At 40.9% G+C, this 20,666-nt stretch overlaps 1 protein-coding gene across 12 annotated transcripts in view; it reads left to right on the top strand.

Moving 5' to 3' along the window:
* The first annotated feature begins 102 nt into the window (after nucleotides 1-102).
* Nucleotides 103-20,666, top strand: part of ADCY7 (adenylate cyclase 7) — a 61,264-nt gene continuing 40,700 nt past the window's right edge. For 2 of the 12 annotated variants that reach the window (XM_035543362.2, XM_050713200.1), the window contains exons 1-2: nucleotides 210-273; nucleotides 19,380-19,528. The gene's annotated coding sequence lies outside the window, so the exon portion shown is untranslated. Of the gene's footprint in view, nucleotides 274-416; nucleotides 581-671; nucleotides 794-3,315; nucleotides 3,673-5,177; nucleotides 5,469-13,401; nucleotides 13,739-19,379; nucleotides 19,529-20,666 lie in introns of those variants that run through there. The other 10 variants (XM_050713205.1, XM_050713204.1, XM_035543361.2 and 7 more) reach the window with 9 other exon arrangements.

Here is a 20,666-nt window from a genome sequence, read left to right as displayed (position 1 = left end):
AGCACGACACCCACCAAGCCCCCTGAGGCCGGTCCCCAAGGCCGCCCTCCCGTGGCCGCCTTCCGAGGCCCCGGGCCGAGCCCCCCGCCCAGCCGCCCCTCAGCGGCCGCCGCCCGGAGGCGGGCGGGGCGCTGCCGCGTTCCGCCCTCCGCGGAGCCTCGCCGGGCCCCGCCGAAACCTCGGGCGGCGGCACCGGCTGGGGAGGAGGAGGAGGAAGAGCAGAAGGAGCGCCCGGTCCTGCCCCGCCGCCCGCTTCTCTTCCGGCGGCCTCAGGTGAGAGCAGGGCCGGGCGGGGGGGAGCCGCTGCCCGCCTGGGCGCGGAAAGGTCCGGCTCCTGGTAACGGCGACAGAACGGGAATAAAGGCAGAGAGGGAGAGGGGGGAACAAAGGCTGAAAGAGCGAAACTTGTAGGTAACAGCGCCCCGTGTTGCGCCCTCTGATTGCTCGGGAGCAGAGAACACCTCTCAGGCCCGCAAACCTGTGCCCGAGTTTGTGTGCGGACCGGAGGAAGGCTCGGTGAGTCCGGGGCCGGAGTTTGTGCTGTGTCTGCAGCCAGATGAGTGGAGAAAGTACCCGCTGGGTAAGGCGGTGGTGTATAACCCAAACCCGGCTTTGTGGAGTGCTTTGGGTGCTTTTTTTGTACTTTTTTTTTTTTTTTTTTTTTTTTTTAGAATAATAGGGCTTTAAAATACTGACGGAGGTACTTAAACATCCAAAGAAGACTTGAAATGTGTGAAGAAGGTTGGCTCGTCTTAGTGCTGATGAACAAGTCAGTCATTCAGCTCTGCTCTTGGTAGGAAGTGTTACGGCATTTCTGTAATAAGTGAGCACTCAATAAAGGGATTAAAACATTTCAATACGTATAATGTGATGCTTGATCATTGTTTGATCACATTATGTTTGCCTGATGGAGATAAAGCACATCGCTTAGCAGGGGCATGTCATCCTGCAGATGTCACTGAGGACCCCGGGACCATTTTAAGGCTGCTGAACCTGAGGCTGCCTCTGTAATCGTTAGGGATTTGGTCTGCAGAAGTGTTGAAGTCTGACAAAGACACTTGAAAGCATATTTGGACACTAAAAGTAAATATTCAGTGTAGCGTTTGAATTCAGTTCAGCACAGAAGCCTGCTTTTCTCCTGTCAGTGTGTTAACATTTTATTTGTATTGCTCTCTGCTTAAAGTGTTTGGTCATGGACCAAGACCACGCTGTGCTAAGTGCTGTGCAAATACAAGGTGAGGAAGTCCATGCAAATGCATCTAAAACTTGTAGGTTTGATTCTGAGGCAGTTGTGATTTATTATAGGAAATCAAGTGTCCTCTGCTGGACGTGGGAGTGTGAAAATTTCTACAGAGTAAGAAACAGATGCGCTTATACCTGTGATAGTGGTTTTGCTGCTTTGTGCTATGATTCAAGATGCTGGGGTCTTGTTTATTTATTTAAACAAACAAACAAAATCTGTGAAATTGTTTATTATCATCATTAAGCACGCAGGATTGCAGGGAAGAAAGAGTTTCTGTGAGCGTTTAATGGTTCTGAGTAGGTCAGAAATAAACAAATAGCGTGTTGTATGTGTGGTTTGTTGTCTGTTTATTTTAAAGAGATCCTGATCTTTTGGGTGTTGATGTCCTGATCTGGAAGTTTTTAAATGGTCCCCTGTAGGAGGGAGAACAATTTGTTGCAGGTCTATGTTAAGACCAGTGATGTGGTGTTCTCTTGGTATGCTTGTGCGTATAGTGAAGTAAATACTTGTAAAATAAGTCTGTGTTGTAGTGAGTGGTTGATAAAATCATCACTCACTGCCAGCGATGTAGAACAGGAAAATGAGGAGTATGAGGAATAGCAGCCTCAAAACAAGAGAACAATACTGATTTCTAATGGCTGTTATAGCATGCTATTTATGCTTCCAGAAGCCATTACTAGCAGCAATTAGGGTCATTGGGGGTTCTTGTAAAGAAGCCATTAAAGTTCTTAATTTTTTTCGTAATGAAGCTACCGTCAACACCATTAGGAGTAAACAGGGAAGACACTTCATTCCCTAGTGTATGTGGATATTTATGTTCTCATGGTTTGTGCTAAGTGAAAGAGCAGGTGCTGGTAGAGAGCTAATTAGTTTAGGTGTTAGCCTAGAGACAGATGATCGTTGTCTTCTGTTATTGTGGGTGTTTATGTAATTGCCAGTTGCTCTTGGATCAAAAAAGAAGGGGGGGGGGGGAAGATAATATTCCTTGTAGAATTAAAAAACAAAACAAAACACTCTAAATTGAATTCTCACATATCTATTTCTTGGGATATATCTTTGACTCGGATTTAATGTAATGTAACAAATGACTGTGATTTTAATCTATTGTGAAGGCTTTAAAACACAGAGTGAAGTACTTCACACAGATTCCTCCCTCAGTCCCACCATTTGTGTTCAAGCTACATTTTATACATTTTATCTTTCTGGAAAAGCCTGATAGTTGGAAGAGTTTGGTGTTTAGATTAATCAAATACAGTAGTTAAAGTGCACTGAGCAGGTCTTCTACATTCAAACCATCTTTTGGGGCTCCTATGCAGAAATCTGTACATGCATTTATAAATCGAAGATTGTTTTATTGCTAACAAGAAGGTAACCCTACACCTGTGAGCTGCCGGCAGATGGAATAGGTGTTCATCAGGAGCTGCCTGCTGCAGCCTGGCCTGGTGCCCCATGGCGCGGTGTGCCCTGGGCCTGCATGGCTCCTGCCTGGTTCCCCTGGTGCTTCTGCTACATTTCGTGTCGAGCAGGTGTTGCCAGCTGTGTGTTCATCTTCCCACTCTGGCAGGAGGCTGAGGAAGAGAGTATAAATATAGATGTTGTGTCTGGAAGTTGAAACTTCTGGTTATGAAACGCAGTGAGTCCTTTTTCCAAGTGTGCTAGTTGCTTGTTCCTGCTGTTATTTTGGGCTAGATTTAAAGCTCTTGTGTGAGAAGCATCTGTGCTTATAAACAGTTCCAGAGATTTAGGCGTACTGTTAAAAGGGAGTTAGGGACCTTGTTTAAAACAAGGAAGTTCTTTGGATGAGAACCGGGACCTTCTCTAACTGGAGCCCTGTCAGTACTGACATTCACAAATGCCTCTCGGTGAAGTGCCCTGTAAAACGCCTTTTGAAGAGCTAACCTGTTCCTTCAAAGGCTGAATGCTGCTAAATAGATCATCTATTAAGCTGGTATCTGTAAAGTTTCAAGCTGATTATTTGCTAAGCTGACAGGATATTACAGTGTGAAATAGTTTGTAACTACTCTGCAGTTAGATCATCATGCATTAAAATAAGGAAGTGTAGCTTCTTCCTTAGGTCAGTATGGTGTACTTCACAAGTAGTCAGTGTCTTCTGTCTGCTGAAAAACATATTTTATATTTTACCTTTTGAAAGCAGGAAAGATCTATTCATTTGGGATTGACTCATACTATTTTGAAGAACCATTTTTACCTGGAAAGAAAAATGATGTCTATTTTTATCATGAGGAAATAAGAGTTTTATACCATTTTTATTAATTTCCATCGTTATCTCCAGAGGTATCTTTTGCTGTTGCTTACCTTTTGCTTTGTATACCATCCTGTTTTCCTGAGTCACGCCAAGTAGGAACCAGGCTGTCCTGCAATGTGTCAGCTGTGGCTGGAGCTGCCAAGCCATGGGGTGGTCAATAAAGGTAGGGGAGCAAGCAATAGATTTGGTCTTTCCTTTTGCATGTGTTTTTCTTTGCTTAATAAGCATAACATATCACAGCGTAAATATTTTGTGCTGTAGTAATACTTCCTGCATATCATCTGTAGGTTGCTACTGTAGCTGAGTATTCTCTCTTTGGAGTTACTAAAATGAAGACAGAAAAGGTGAAGTCATTTCCTCTAGGTTATGCAAAGTTAAAATGGCAAAATTTAAGCAGAACGTGGGACTGCTGTTCCTTTTCTAATGGAGACATTGCTTTAACTCAGTAGCTTGTAGTTATGACATGAGTTTATATTGAAATGTATCCTTCAAATAGAAACATTTGTTTTATGTAGCCTGATTTCAGTATTTTTTATTTTATATAAATCAAGCAGGTGTTCTTTTCTGTGTGAGCCAGGCTGCTGTTTTGTTTTGTGAAAAGCTCAGCAGATTCAGGTCTGCCCTTGGTTTAAAGACGAAGCCCAAGTTGGCCCAAATGAGACCCAGGGTTGTACGTACTGCTTTTCCAAAGAGCTTCCTTGCAGCTTGAGTGTTCCTCCCTGTAGAACTGTGTCTGAACAGCTGTTCTGCAGTCCTCATTTCAGCATTAAAAGTAGCTTCTGGTCTGTAGTTAGACAGAAGGAACAAACAGGGTGTGTTTAACTTCTGTTTCTTGACATAAAACTAAGTGAATAAGTAACACATTGCAGTTAAACACAGAAATCACAGACTACCAAGGCTGTAACTAATGTCCTAAGTAAAAGAAAGGTGACGAGTGTCTTCAAATATGGCTGGCTGTTTCTGGCAACTTCCCTCTGAAATGCCCACATGCTGTACATATGTGTATGTCTGGCTGTGCTCCAGAAGCTTGCAGGGGAACTGACCGAGGGCATTTCCAGCTTCGCCCCGATGCCTCCTGCCTTGCAGTTTGCTTCAGAGTAGCTGCAGGGCTTTGTATCGTCCTCCATTCTGCATGATCCGTAAACGAGTACTATTTGACACGAGAGTTGTCTTTGATCCCACAATCAAAGGAACATATATTTTTTCTGAGATTCTCAGTGAGTATAGTAATAAATTCTCTTTTTATAAAACTGCCTTGTAAATGACTGGTTATAAAACCATGAGTGTACTCTTGTACTGTAGCCAATATAAAAATGTATTTAAAGGACTTTGATTACGTTCTAAGGTCTTAAGTATGCATGCTTCATATAAGGGAAGGAGGCACCCTCTGTAAGTGTTTTATAGATAGATAAATGTAGAAATAGCCTACATGTGACTTTTCACGTAACACGTTACTTTTGTCTCTGGGAAAAGTTTTGTTATGACTAATAATGTTAGCATTTCGGTGAGTTGAATAAAATATTTTAGTAAAATGTAACATATCCCTAGGTTTTAGTCATTATTTACTTAATATCCAATCTGCGCATTTTCTGCTTTATTTATTTATATAAAACATAATTTATTTGTTCCAGGGACTTCTCTTTAAAACACTCCTTTTTTTTAGAACTAGCTGATGATCAAGCCACCTAGCAGTGACTAATTTTTATTCAGATATAGTCTTCCATCCGTGTAACCAAAATGATGAGGCGACGAGGATGCCAATAGCATGACAAAGCACAGGAAAGGGCTGGATAATGAGTACAACTGAGAATTAGCCATCGAGTTGGATTTGAAGCACACTGAGGCACGCAGTCAGCTGAAATTAATGGAAATGGACAATAAAGTCTGATCGTTTTAAATGGCAGATATTCTTAGCACCTGGCTCACATCAGCCTGAATCCATCTGTTACATTACTTCAGGTAGGACTTGCTGAAACAAGCTTAAGCTTAGTCAGGTAGAGGGGGGAAAAACAGATTGGGGCAAGTTGAGAGAGAATGAACTTCCTACTTGGGCTTTTCGGCATGTTTACAGCTCGTCCTCTGTTGTTGCCACTGAACTTCCGTGGGACTGAATCAAAAAAATGAGTTCCAGTAGCAGAATAAATTTTCAGTTTCCATTTCCTCATTTGAAAGGAAGCCGGGGTATGGCTATCGCCACTTTCTCACTTCCTGGAGCTTTCTGCCTGATCTTCTGCTACTCCTTTGCTAGCAATTTTAGGCAGCTGCCATGGAGGTGACTGCCATCTCAGTATCGAGTTGGGTGGGGGAAGTGGTGTCTGAGGAGCAAACATTTATATCTTTGTGTGATACACTTTTACTGGAATAAATGAAATAACAGAAGAGAAATGTGAGTGGTCTTTACCACTCTCTTGCCGGGAGGAGCCAGGCTGCTTGCTCTGGCTGCATAGGTAGCCGAAGTCTGAGGTGGAGCATCAGTGCCACCAGAGCTGGAGGCCTGGCTGGGCCTGAGGAGAGCCCAGCTCTCTTCTCCCCCATAAGCAATCTGGCAGGGGACTTTTTATCTTGAAAAGTCATGTTTCATCCTCTAGAACTGAGATAATCTGGCAGTTGCTTCAGAATCTTGTGAGCTAATTGAAGTTCGGCTTTTTGTGGCCGGTTTTGATCTTTTATGAACTAGTCATATACAGTTCATGAATTTAAGTTGTCTTTTTTTTTTTTTTTTTTTTTTTTCTTCTAGTAAGGGTTTTGCATATGTACAGGAGAACACAGCTTCTTTTGGGAATGTCCTGGAACCTTAAATTGCTTTCTGCTTGCTAGTTATATAAATGTCTTTGTAAAGTATATTTTCTGAAAATACTCATCTGTGATTCTGGTGGGATTCCTATGGCATGGCTCAGAGAGCCGCTGCCCTTAGGAGAGGGCAGTTCTGCTTGCTTCCCCGGGGCTGCTCCCACCCCTCCTCGAATCGGTCCTGCTGCTCATCTGACCTGCTGCTGAGCTGTTTTGGGGAACTACATGGGCAAAAAAGCTATTTTTTTTAATTGGATAAGCATTTTTTTTCTTCTGAAGGAACAGAACAACCAGGAGAGAGGAAGTGGCAAGACTATTGCTGAACTTCTGGAGAGACAGGCAGAGACCGTTCCCTTCTCTTAGGCAGTAGCTGTGTTGTAAAACTGTGCTCCTGTTACCCAAGTAGTAAGCTGTACTTCTGCAAACATGCTGGAAAAGTGACCTGGGCTGTATTTTGGTTTGAGGTATTGCTAGCTGAATTGTTAGCCTAATTACAGTACTGGATAAGAAAGATCTTCGCTCCTCTGCTTTACTTTACAGCAGGAAATGAATGTGAAAATATTTCACTTTAGTACTTCTTAAAAAAAAATCTATATTTTTTTCTAAGTTCCTGAGGAGCATCCTGTTTTGGATTTTGTATTTTATACTCTTTATTTTTAGTCTGCTAATTGTAAAAAAACATCAGCTACAAGCCCCCCACTCCCTTTTCTCTCAGGACACTGCGCTTTTAAAATAAGGCAGGAGATGCAACATGGTGCTATATTGACAATTGTGTTGGCACATACTGTGATTTGGTTAAGGAAGTGCGGTGTTTAATGTAACACAACAGTATGGAATTCACAGATGTCGGAGGGTAGTCAAAACTAGGAGTTGCTCTGAGAAAGTGCAAATTTGATAGCAGTATAAACACCACATACATCTTTCAAAGAAATGGGAAAAAAACAGCACAGTTACTTTGTAAATGTGACTTGATGTGGTTCTTACAGCGCTACAAATATGCAAGATTCCACACAGGCAGTTTTATTCCCCCACGAGCTGACACGATGATTGCATGCATGTTCAGAGCTCACTTGCAGAGTTTCAGAGCGTGATTTAGGGACATCAGTTGTCAGCGTGAGCAGAACTGTGCACGGGTGTTACATTGCTTCTGGTGAGCTGCAAACCAATGAACTAATAACATTGCTGGGTGATGGCGATTAAATAGGAATTCATGAATAATATATTGGAAGAATAAAGGGGGAATTATCTCTTCCCTGCCCCCCTAAGATTCTGGACAGGTTGAGGCAAGAATCAGGCTGTTCGTGTTCATATATTGAATGTGTGTGTTCTGTAACTGTTGATAAAACATGTTTAGACAGGGAATTTGGATGTAGTTGTAGCTAAACTGGTTTTCCAGAGTAACTTTAAACACTTGTTTTAAATGTTGAATGAATTTCTGTCCTGTGTTCATACAGGCTGTCATGTTTTAGAAACGCGTTCTGCTGTACTTATTTTTACCTGTCCTGGAAGTTTCCCTAGCCAGTGATGGTAAGGCTTTTCTTACAGTTATCTCTGCTGAAAAAAAAAAAAAAAAAAAAAGTACATGTATATACAAGGAAAAATTAAATGTAATTGCTGGAGACTACAGAATCTAAAAGATGCTGTGCTTGTTTGTCTTTCTGGAAGGCTTCTCATGTCTTCCTGTGTACAGATATCCCAGGCATCATTCTTTTGGTTTGTGCATTTACAGATGGAGAACCAGCATTTTAAGAAGCATTTGAAAAAAAAAAATCATGTTACTTAGTGGTAAATCTATGAGGAGTGTTCGCTGTGGAAAGTGTGGATGGGAATCAGTTAATTTATTTTGTCATTAAAATCAAGCCAAGGAGTGAGGCAGCACTTCTCCAGCATACAGTGTATTCAGCATGCTGAAAGCTGTGCTGAATTACGTAGCAAGTAGTTGGAAAGAGGATAAAGTATTGCTGTTCTTACATGCTGGAAAACATTCTCACTAGAAATAGAGGGGATTTCAAGAGCAGGAAAAAGCGGCTGAGGGGGGAGATGAGAAATGACTAACTGTGGCACTGTACTCACAGAAATGGGCTCACTGTTGGCTGCAGGCAGAGGAGACCAAATTATGTTGTATAATAATACTCTTTTGGATCTCGGTAAGGTTTTCCAAGATCCAGAGTCAGGCTGGATTAGCGCTAACACTGAGACAGAGACTCTGGAGGTACCAGAAGGGGGAAGGCCACATATCTCTTCTGGAAACTTGGCATGATTCAAAAGCTCTTGCCTGCACTTACCCATTGCATTGGAGACCAAAACGGTCAGAAATGTTGCCTTGAGTTGCAGAGACGTGAGCCCACGCTTAGAGCAAAGCTCTAGCAGTAGGCAGAGGAGCTGTGTGGTCTCAGTGTGGAACAGCCCCATCTTTCTTTTCAGTGTCATGGCTGAATTTAGTAAGTTCTCTTGTGTGCTAGTTGGTGGTTAAATACCTGATTGAGCCCTGTGTGCAGGACAGCGGTTAGCAGTGTTTGTGCCCACCCTGTAGGTGGGTGCTCCAAGGCCTTCAGGGCATGAAGGAGGGTCTGGGCCGTGTCTCCCCAGGCTCTTTCACAGAGTCCAAACCTTGGAGCAGCGGCCCTGGGCCTGAAGGTCAGCGCGACTTGCTGCGCCTGTGTAAAGGGAGCTGTTCAGGAGGCCCGTCCAGCAGGACCGCTTCACTCCTGGAGGCCGGGGTACTTGGTAGTCACAGGGACACGGAGCTAGTTGTGGGGGAAGGTTTTAAAGGTTTTCAGGTGATGCTGGAGATCGCTAGTTAGTACAAAACCAACTATCCTGTGTGCCGTTGCCTGGGTCTGCCTTCTCTGGGGTATTCTCTGGGGATCTGGTCGACGCTCTGTAGGGCTCCTGTGTCTCCGTACTCCACACCCCTCAGTGCAGGCTTTTCTTTGCTCTCCCCTGTGAGAAGGATCCTGGCAGGCTTCGATTCTCTTACTGGTCCCTCAGCTGCTGGTTTGTGCCTCTGGTCAGGCACAAACCCTTGGGTGGGCTGTTGCATGGTTACCTTGCGGTTTGAGTTTAGACCTGAAAAACTGGTTTTTATAAGCGCAAACCACCTGTTCTGTTAGGGAACAGCCCATGTAATTGTGGACGGTCTTTAATGATGTCTTGTTCAGCAGCGGAGGCTGAGCGCCGCTCCTCCCTCTGTGTAGTGCAACACAATCCATCCTTCTAACTGGGCTCCAATTCTTGAACAAAAAGTTACCTATGAACAGTTAGAAATGTCCAGCTGACCTTCAGAATATGGATATTGGTTCCCTGGGTAATCAAAAGGAATTCGTGGTTGTAGAGCAGAGCTGTATTTTACATCCTTGTTCTTTCTCCCTCTCCAGAAGTGCGTGCAGCCAGGCTACCTGTATGGCTTCTAACGCTGACGTCAGGGAGCAGCTAGGTAGTTACGGCTCTGGTAGTTTTTAGCCAATAATTGGGCTGGTAACTGGTCTGCATTCAAACCTAAGAGGATGACTACACAGAAAGTTGCCAAGGAACAAGCTATAATGCCTCAGTTATTACTCGTGTGTATTATTATCCTATATAAGGTAAATGTGAGACAGTTTTTTCTACTTTTATATAGAGGGGGATGTAGTTTGTACATTCTCATTTGCTATGAGAGATTTTACATGCTATTAATCCCCAAATTTTAATTATCTACTAATAACTTATTCATGTAATTATGCAGTTAGTTTCCTTTACCATGATAGTCTTAAAATATACATATTTAAAATCTGGACAATTTGATGATTTGGACAGATTGTAGAACATAGAAACTACATTGTATGCCTTGTGAGTTGAAGTAAGACCCCTGTCAGAATGACTGTAAAATAAAATTTGATTTAGTCCTAAGGTGTTTTGGATATTCGCCTGTACTACCCATGGACTGTTATGGGCTATTGATTATTAATTTTTTTCTATGTTGAGGTATAAGATGCAAAAGTAGGCAACAGTGATATTTGCCCACCTGTCCTTTCTCTGTTAAAATAAATATACAAACAGTATTTTACAAGGTAATAACCTAGGGGATGAGGGAAACACCCTCCTTGCAATATTGCCAAATGTCACTTCTGAGTGTTTTTTTTTAAAGCATTTTAATACTGTAAGACTCATCTTGCTCTTCTCAATTTTGATCTATTTTTGGCCTAAATTTAGTTTTTCTCTGCAGTCAAGTGCTAAAAGCTTGATTAAAACACACAATTTTGTGATTTAGTGACATACTAAAAATGTCAGCAAGCATAAATATACTGATATAGCACTAACCTTGTCAGCCAGAATGCTAAATCATTCTTATAACTTCCTTCCTGTCTTAATGGAGAAGTCAGCAAACCTTTCTGCGCTTTCCTAGGGCCTGTGACTTACATTTTTATATATGTTTCCCTACAAAGCAATTTTAATTCTAGATTACAAGCACACTAAATGATGGAACATATCAGTAAGGTTATGTGCTGGATATGTGTAATATGCAAGATGTTTTTGTGTTGATGCTATTGTCTCGTTTTTATGCTTTTGTGCAAGTGACTAATTTCTTAACAAAGACTAGCGGTAAAGCCCCCTAAAAACAGTAGTAGTGAAACTAAATAAACCCGTGTTTTTGTTGATGGTTCCTGTTTTTTCTTTTGTTTGAGTTTGGCCAGAATGAGAATACACCTTTCTTATTTGGGATTTATTGACCAGGATTTTACCCTGCGGTTTGAGTTCCTTGACGCTCCAGAAGATTCACCAAATATTCCCTGTTCCTTAGGCTGACCTTCTGTTACTAGTTTCTGTAGGATCATAAAAGAAGGGCAAACTGGGAGAGTCACTTGACTGCTTGGAGCAGCAGTCATCACCCAGCCAAGCACTGATCCCTGAGGGAAAGGGGAAATCCAGTCTGCACTGGCTCTGGGAAGGTCAGGCGCTGCGTGGTCACTGGACTCTGGCAGTCAGTGCCGCCGTCCGCCTTCCTGCTGTAAGCTGCAGGAGGAAGGATTAGTATTGCATGCAATCGGACTGGTACTTCATTCAGCACTTTTGCTCACGATTATGAATTTTCTGTATTGCCTTTTATTTAAATGACAGGTTTCTTCACACATTTTTGTGCTAGCTTCCAGGCATAATCTCAGTCAAGATGAGACTTCTGTGAATACCATTTTCTGCAAATCTTAAAATTTGTTTGTTTTGGGTTACTTAAATTCTTGCTTTATGTTCACAGTACAGATTTATTTTCAGCCATGATGTCGATTATGCAGACATCTAGGGCTCATAGTACATGTAAAATATCTCTTGTACTTGGCATAGTTAATTGCAGCTGCTTTTTTTTTATTAGTAGTGGTGTTTTTCTTTTTTTTTTTTTTTTACTTCCGTGCGTCACCCTGTCTAAGGATTCGGGATTTCATAAATCAATGTTTTGGGTGGAGAGTTCAGTGAATATTAGGTTCTCTGTTCATTGTCTGTAGCCATTGTCTAAATATAAAAACTTATTCTTGCAACTTAGTCTGTGCTTCATATCTCTTACTGACACAATACAATTTGTTTCCCAATGGGACATCACTTGTACTGTTAGCACCTTAGTCAGAACTGCTATGTTCCCTCTGCCTTTTTTTTTAAATCCATTTAAGCTGACAGTCTGAAAGACTGCCTTTTTCTATGCTTGTCACTGAACATGTTCAAGCAGTTGTCATGTTAGTGGGTTTTTTGTCTTTTTTTTCAAAAACTGAAGCAATTACGCTTAGAAAGTTAAGTTTTGATGGTTTGTTTGCATTTAATTTCAAACTATTTTCTCATGTTTTTTTTTTTGAGCTAGAATATATTTATGTGAATAATTCAGAAAGAAACAGTGATGAAATTATTGGTACAAACAAGTATGTATGTGCTCGAATACATATATCATCAAATGGTATATACTTTAGTCATTTGAAGAAGTTGATTGCATTTGTTTTAACAAAAATACATGCCAGACGTTTTTATTTACGCTTCATCCTTTTGCTTCCTCATTTCTGACTTCTTGTATTATCTGTACGCTTAGGTTTACCATGGTGACAATGTAGAAATCTGGGTATAAACCACTGTCTCATGGTTTAACTAAATGTTACAACATTTTTATGGCTGTGTGTAACACATAGGATAGCTAAAAATGTAGACATGCCTGTTTTATGCACGGCTTAGGTCACTGAAGGGTTGCATATGGTTTATGCTTTTCCTTACCCAGAAACACTTGACTATTAGCTCCTGAATGAAGCGGGCTAAGTGATAGAGATGAGTACAGGTTTTGTCATGTTGCACGTTGCACTGTATTTCTGCTTCATTTGTTAAATTCTTGCCTTTGAGACTCTTTCTCTTTGCAAGCTTCACAGTATTTCCTAGTGAAAGTTTGTCAGAAACAGTTAAGTGACTTAATTTAAAAGCAACAGAAATATCTGAGGGAAGTTTTACACTAAAATTGGCTTTTGGATTTGAAAATATTTGGGGAATGTGTTATTTTAGAAACACTCTGCACATACACAAATGTTTGGCTTTTCTTTACTTTATCAGTGAGCAGTCTCATGTCTTTCTAGACTGGAAATTAAATGCAAAAATACCTGGGTTTGAGACTTGACTAGGGAAGGTGTATAAAGTATTTAAAACATGTATTATGAGCTTCAAAATAGCCACAAAAGGACTGATATTTTTTCAGTTTCTATGCAGCACTTTTTTTTTTTTTTACTAAAAGCATGAGTTGAACCTTTTAAATGGTTCTCTTTATCTTGAAATTCCTTCAATAAATCCCCCCCTCACTTGCACTTGAATACAGATACTTTTGGCGTTTGTCTTGCCATGCAACAGTGTTGGTTTTTTTAAGTTGGAAGAACACTTTTTTTTTTTTCCATACGACGTTACTATTTTTTTAGACAGCAAGTTTAGCGTGATATAGTGGTGGAAGCAGAAACCTAGCAGGTAACAGATGTGACTATTGTTTGTAAGGTGGTTCTCTCAAGTCAGATTTTTTTTTTCTGGCTTTTTCTTTCTGCAAAGTGCTGATAGCAAGAGTATAGGAGGCCCCCTGACAAAAGTGGAAAGTGTTCTGGGCATTAACAGTAATTTGGCTCCTGGAAGTTGCCCAAAGTATTAGCAGTACGTTCTGACTCCTTCTGAAAACTGAAGTAACAGATCTTTTTCTAATAAGCACAAGTCAGCTTGGGTCCTGCTCTACAGGCTGTGTCAGAGTCATCACTTCTAACAGCACAGAGCCCCAGGGATCACTGCAGGGCATCGATGGGTTCAATACTGACTCACAGGAAAGAGAGCCACTGCCTAAACCATTGCCACTGCTGATCTTGAAAAATGATGCAATTGCCATTCTCCTCCCTGCTCTGGGAAGGCATCTCACATCTCCTCGCTCGCTGCTGAAGTTTTCAGGGATGGGATAAGCCAGTCTGACTGGGGTGAGTCTTCACTTGTAGTGGATATTTATCAGTGCCTCTTAAATTCTTGAATGTTTCCTTGACGTTATGAACTGTGTATAACCAAACTGAAGCGAGAATTACTGACTACTCTGACTGCTTGCCTAGCGAAGACGTTGAGAAGTGTGTTTTCCCCGAGAAGCTGATCTTTTCTATTGCTGGCTCTTCTCTCGTTATCTCAGGGCTCAGGACACGTGTGGGAGCACAGCTCCTTCCCGCGGGGGCTTTGGTGGCACTGCCAGGTGAAGGAGCTGCCTCCTGCCTGTGCTCTGCAGCTCCCCGCTGTCGGCCGTGCCAGATCGCTGATCTGCTGGGTGCTGTAGAGAAAAGGAAGCAAAAACTGAGGGACGCAATAGGTTATTTTTGAGCTGAGCCGACCGAGTGTGGGCCTAGAAACACTCACACGCTCATAACGAAACGGTGATGTGGCATGGTGACACGATGGGAGGAAGAGGGGAAGAGGAGGGGAAACTCTTTGAACAAGCCCCTGTCCCAGAGCTGTAGCCAAGAACTATGGGTTTAGCAGCTAAAAAATGAGCAGCTAAAGCTCCTCTCTAGCTTTCTATTCACTAAACTAATTTAAGCTGTGTGTCTGTGGAGAGGGGCCTGATTTATTAATATGTGCCCTTGCCATAGTAGCTGTTTGTATGTGAATAAATCCCTGATAGTGATGCCTGTCATTTCACTAGGAGGCTGTTGTCCCGTTGCATTAGGGCTCATGGCTCGAGCAGTAAGTTGGGCTTTAGAAATAAGGAAGTGGTGGCAATGGCCCATGTGTCAGATTGAACCATATGTGTAAAAAAAAAAAAAAAAGTGGTGGTTCAGTTACAGGTGCGTGGAAGGGGTGCAAAGGCCTATGTGATTTCAGCCACCGCTCTGTCTTGACATTGTTTAAATAACATGATTTTATGCTGGGGGGGAAAAAAAAACAACAACAAACCTTTCTTTCTCAGGTTATCAGAACATAAATTAATTTTTTTCCTGCTTGTGTAACTGAAATTGCAGCACTGACTCGCTCTGTAGTTTTTGTAACCACCATGACTGTCAGCGGGAGTTGAATGACTGGCATTTTGCTCTCCTTAGCATGCGTTCTTATTTAATTTTATTTTTATTTTTGAATATAATAATATTATACAATAACTTAATTATTTTTTATGCAATATTTAAAGCCTGGCATTGTGCTTCCTGCCACAGCTAAAGAGACAGGCTCCTCCAGGGATATCAATTTCTGGAAGCATGATATTAAAGTCCAACAAAAAGTTTGTGTCAAAGCTGGTGATTACTGTAATGCATTGTTGAAGACGCAAATCATTTTGGACTATAAAATGTCCTGCGAGTGTTCATTTATTTTGTCAGCACCTTTTGGGGATTGATGATGGTATTAGTTCAGCTCCTTTGGGAGAGAAAAAGGGATATCACACAGTCAAAGCCAGCCAGCAGGAAATCTGTGGGAGAGCCGAAAGTTAGGAAATGGATTTTGAGTTCTTCACTTTAACCGCAGTGGTCATCCTTCTCATACATAGGCTAAGAGCTTCAGAAGGTTTGAGAATTTGTATGTGCACAGGATGGAAAGAAGGGATTACAGGCAGGAAAAATACCTCTGGAATTTATTATGCTTTAACCACAGGATGTGGTTGTTAAAATAATTTCTTGGGTTTTTGGCAATATTTGGATTTCATTCCTGCTCTTGAACTGTACTGAACAAACTCAGTGAAAGTTAAAAGTAATCAGAATTTTGAAAAGCAGGGAAGTGGCTGTGACGCTAATTAATAGGGTGATTTATGCTTCCACTGGAGCTCTCTGATCTACCAGATAAGATCTTGCCAGTGAACTATCAAGCCTGGGTTGTATTCCCAGATTTGCTACTGAGGTGCTTCATGGCATTTAGTTAAGCACTTTTCCAGTATATAACTGCTTGCTTTCCTCTTGCGTTTCTACTTCAAATGTGAAGTCTCTGAATCATGGATTATCTTTTAGGAAACTAGCGTTTGGTCAGAGCTTAGGGCTACTACTTAATTCCATTTTTAGTCAGAATTTTTTTGGTGTATAGTGCTGGAAAAAAAAAACACACACCAAAACACCTTTTCGTCCCCTAACAATAAAAGTTAACCTTGTAATTCTACGGAATTTAGTTATATAGTTTGATTACATTTTTGTTAAAAGGTATATCCTTTTCTCAGATTGCTTCTAGATTGTCATTTTTGAATTTGTCACTTTCTGCTTTTTATCTCATGCTATTTGATCTTGTTATAGGTGAGTAGTTGAAGTCTACTGTTGCATTACCGGTGTGGTGTATCTTCTGCCTCCTTTAGTTGGTCCTGTATGGTTTCAACTCCATAGCATTCTTCACTCAGCTTAGTTCTGGTGCACGTCTGTATCATGTCTCAGCCAGCGAATTCCTGCCAATACCAGCCCTGCCAAGGCACTGGTGTAAAACAAAAGGCAGTACGACCTTGCTGAGAGAAAGAGAGCTGTAGTGAGACCCCCACTGGGTTTTGGCAAAGAGCTTCCAGTGGTGCTGGAGAGCTGCAGCTGCAGGAGTGGAAACTGCACATTTGATGCAGCCTGTAGTAATGGTGTTTCTGCTCTTGCGTTTGCTCATGAAAATAATTGCAATTTTAAATTTGAAATAGTTTAAATATGAACTACGGTTTGCTAAATTCTTAATTTTGTGCTTGTATCAGATGGAAAAACGCTAGTCACTGAAACGTAAAACCACTCCAGCAGCACCGTATAGCCTTCAGACTCGTTGCAGCAAGAAAGATTGTACCAGCAAATCCTGGAGACCTTCCTAGCTGTGCTTCTGAGACAGGCTCTGTATGGGTCTTCTTACTTCAAACTTTGTGCGTTCAGGAAATAGTTCCTGTGTTAATTAAATATTACTTCCAAGAGATCAGAAACCAGTCTTTGTGTTGAAGTCCTGTTTTCTAGGTGTTTCCCCAGGGTGATCAGTTGCAGGACGTTGGTAGCCAAGGAGTTTGGATGTAACAAAGGTAAAATGAAGAAGAGAACTGAAGAATGCTCAGCTGGTTGTAACAAGTACAGTCAGGCTGCTCTGTTGTGTTATCATTTAGTAATTTTAAAATTCCTTTTATGGGAGGAATTGATACAATTTTGACATTTCTTGTGGTTTTCAAAGTAATTCTGCAGATAGTATAGGGGAGGAAGCAGTCCCAGCTTTATCTGATAGTTTCAATCTGACTTTTGTTCCTAAGCATTTATATTGTTTCTCCAGTAAGCTGTCTTACAAGTTCCTGAATAAAGTAAACTTTAAGCTAAGCATCAGTTCAATTTATGTTTCTTTGGAAATTTAGGATAACATGGAAGTGATTTTAAGGAAATCTGTAAATGTTAGGCAGGCAGTAAAGTAGAAGAAAACTTCTTAGTCTTCATAATAATTTTGGTGTGCTTTATATATGGTTTTGTTGTTGTTTTTAAATTTACAAAAATGATAATATGTATTTTAAGCATTTCTGAAGTATTTTGGAGAATAGGGAAATCTGATTAGTTGGTATGTTGGTGAACAGATGTCTTGAATAAAACAGGGAAGAATCAAACAGTTTTGGAAGTCTGTGCTCTAAACAGGTGTTACATTTGGGTGAAGTATGCTAAGTCTGGGACTTTGTAATACAAAAATAACCCATCCCTCTGTTTGGAGTTTCTGTTAGGTCAAATTTGTTGTTTCTTGAAGCTAATGAACTCTCAGTAAAATTAACTGAGAGCTATTCTCATGTCTTTTTCTTCATATTGTAAGGCTCCAAACCTAAAGCAAAGGAAAAATCTTGGAGAAAAAAAAAAGTAATAGTGTGTTACTAAGGTCTAAACAGAAAACTTTTTTTTTTTTTAATGTTGCAGCTTGGCTGTAGTTTTTTACAACTTTTAATAGTTTTAGCTTGATAAAGATTGAACACATATACTGAAAACAAACAAAAAGCAAAAAGCGCGCACAAAAAAAAAAAAAAAAACACAAGATAAAACAGATTTGTGCTGCAGGTGCATTGATCCACCAGCTCAATGCCACATAAATAACAAACTGGTAAGTGTGAAAAGCACCTGCAGTCAGAGCGGCAAGGCGCAGTGCTCGCAGTGTAGCTGGTAACTGTTCGGCAGGCAGAATGAGCAGGGCCTGCAAACAGTTGCTAGGGTAATAGGGCCTGTGGTTAGCACTGAATGCAGGCAGCTTTCTCTGTCTTGTAGATCAAAAAATGGCTCAAAGTACTGCGTGTCGCTTCCTGAAAGATACTGCTTATCAGGAGGCTGCTCTCTGTGCCTCTGACGAGCTTTGGTTATGCATACAGAGAGAACCATCTTTTTTCCTCTCTGTAGGTGCTGAAGCAAAGTACTGCTCTCGTTTCTGCCTTTGTTTTCAGTGCTTGTGCATGATGTGAAGCGTACTGTCCGTAGGGCCTGGTCCTGACACCCCTTCTGGCTGAGCAGCTTGATCCGTCTGCCCATAAAGTTCATCCTGCATATAACTGCTTATCAGAGGCTGTGGTGAAAGTTGTATTTTCAGACAGGTATTTAAAAAAAAAAAAAAAAAAGAAGTTTGGTGAAGTTTTGGGTATCAAGCATAATCCTTACTGTAACCTTCTAAGAGCTAACATGATACAAGTACAAATAACAGCAGTTAAGTCCTTTCACAAACACTGAAAACCATAATGCTTTAGCAACTTGTGTAAAATCTCTGAAGTGTTCTTTCTGGGTAATTGAAAAATAAATGAATAAATCATAGCATATGTTTCTAGAAAGCATTATGAAATTTCTGGGACACCCTGGCTGTTTGGACATTCTCCTCGCTCTCCTACCTGAGTACCAGTGAGCAGCTGCTGGTATTGCTCTCTGCACTGCACTGACCCATTTCAAAGCAGCTCGAGGCATCTGTCTGCTGAATACCAGGGAACCATCCTTGCTGGAGAAGTAATAAGATGAAAGTAAAGACGAAACCTGTTTGGGCATTCCAGATAGAACATGTACCTCTAATAAGATGTACAGAGGTTATAGTCTCATTTTTATCTCCATTTACACACACGCACACATACACGCAGCAGATTTATATCTGCCTTTTCAGATCAGCTCTGCAAGATGTGATCTTGTTTTCTTCCTTTCTCTTTTATCTCTAAGGCTGCAGGAAGGCTTTGTCAGGATCTTGACCTTTTCTTAAGAATTGTCTCCAGTCTCCACCTGACTTCTATAAATACTGATGCCCATGAACTTGGCTAAGTGGAGCCAAGCAACTTCTGTCCAAAAAGTAGCAAGATTTGATCACAGCTTGTCCCAGTGCTTAATGATGAACTGAGCATTTAACCCCTTGTGACAGAAGTGCTTTCATAGCTTTGCTGCCGAGTGGGATTGCGTATAGACATGCAGAGTGCACGCTTGTGTGTGCGTTCTTGGTGACAAAGATATTTTAGATAAGTATACAAATATGTATATTTTGTTTTAAGAAAACAGTGCATTGTCATTGTCAGAGTATAGTAAACTAAGTTTTTCTCCTATTGATTTTCCTGGCAAAAGACAGAGGATGAGTAGTCTTTTTTCTTCCTTGAGCTACAAAGGGAAGAAGTAGAAACATTATTAATGCCTACGGTGGTCCATGGGATAAAGAGTCCTCATCTTGTTGCAGGTTGGTGTGAATATCTCAAAGATTTGGTGTCAAGAATTATACCTGACTGGGTTGTACTGACTCTGTTGCACAAATTTCAAAATGATCAAGCAGACCACAATGGAGTGAAGAAATGCTACTTTTGCTGATGAATTGTATGACCTGTAATAGTAAGCAAACAACAAGATTTTTTTTTTTTTTAATCAAGATTCTAAGTAAAATTTAGGACCATAAAACCCCAGAGTAACCTGTCATGTACAGCTCAGCCTTACAGTCTAGGTAAAAAGTACCTTCTCAGTGGCTTTGCCCTGCTCTGGGGATTGGTTAGATGTTGATCAGCATGATAAACTTTCATGTGATAGTGGCTACGTACTTTGCTATTTTGGAAAGTTCTTCTGTGGACTCTATGTTGCTCCAGGGAAGTAACTTCAGACTTTTTTAGAAAAGGAACATTTACCATATCCTGAAGTTTTGCTGTGGCTATGAAATTATTTCATGTTTTGGTATTAACTATTTCTGTTTTATAATACTAGTTAACTGAATTTAGTATCAGTGAATCCAAAGGGTAAAGCTGCTCAAGGATAATTTAATTTAAGTGCCTGCTTCACTTCAGCTGTTGCCTCCTGAGACACCAATATTTCCCATAGTGACTCAGTGCTTCACATGATGTAGGTTTCCAGTAGCTTGTTAGTGTAGAGAACCGTTGGGTTGGCTGCCAAGCAAAGCTTTGAAAATGAAAGATACAGGATAAGATGAAATGAGAATGATAGTGATTACAGATTTGTGTTCAGCAGTTGCATTATCTTGGTAGACAATCAAAACTTACAGTGTAAAAAATTCCCATGGGTTATGTGGTTGCCTATGGAGCAGTACAACACAGAGCTTTGTACTGTTTCTGTACACCTTTCTTCTTTCAATTATCCAAGAGACCATACCCAGGTGCTTGTGAACACTTGGTTCACATAGCATGTAGTATGGATCAGTGGTAAATATGTATGAAACCCCTAACAATTTTGAAGCTTCTGTTGCTATCAAGTATGACTGAAAATATAAGACTTCAGAGCTTTCATCCCATTGGTGGTGTTTTATTTCAGTGAGCTCATAAACGACCTTTCCTAAACCTCATGTTGTGTTTTTGAAACCTTACTTAAGCATTCTGTTCTTTTTTGGTGTCTCTTGTGAGCTGAGGTAGGGTATAACAGCAGAAGCAAAACTTCCTGTCAGAAGCGTAGGTATGTCTCCTTAGTGGTACTTCAGTTCTTAACCTCCAAGGGAGGGAACTTCCTTATTGCAAGTGTTAGTTTTAGT

Source organism: Cygnus atratus, chromosome 12, assembly GCF_013377495.2.
Source record: "Cygnus atratus isolate AKBS03 ecotype Queensland, Australia chromosome 12, CAtr_DNAZoo_HiC_assembly, whole genome shotgun sequence".
NCBI lineage: Eukaryota > Metazoa > Chordata > Aves > Anseriformes > Anatidae > Cygnus > Cygnus atratus.
This window is presented reverse-complemented; position numbering and strand designations above follow the sequence as displayed.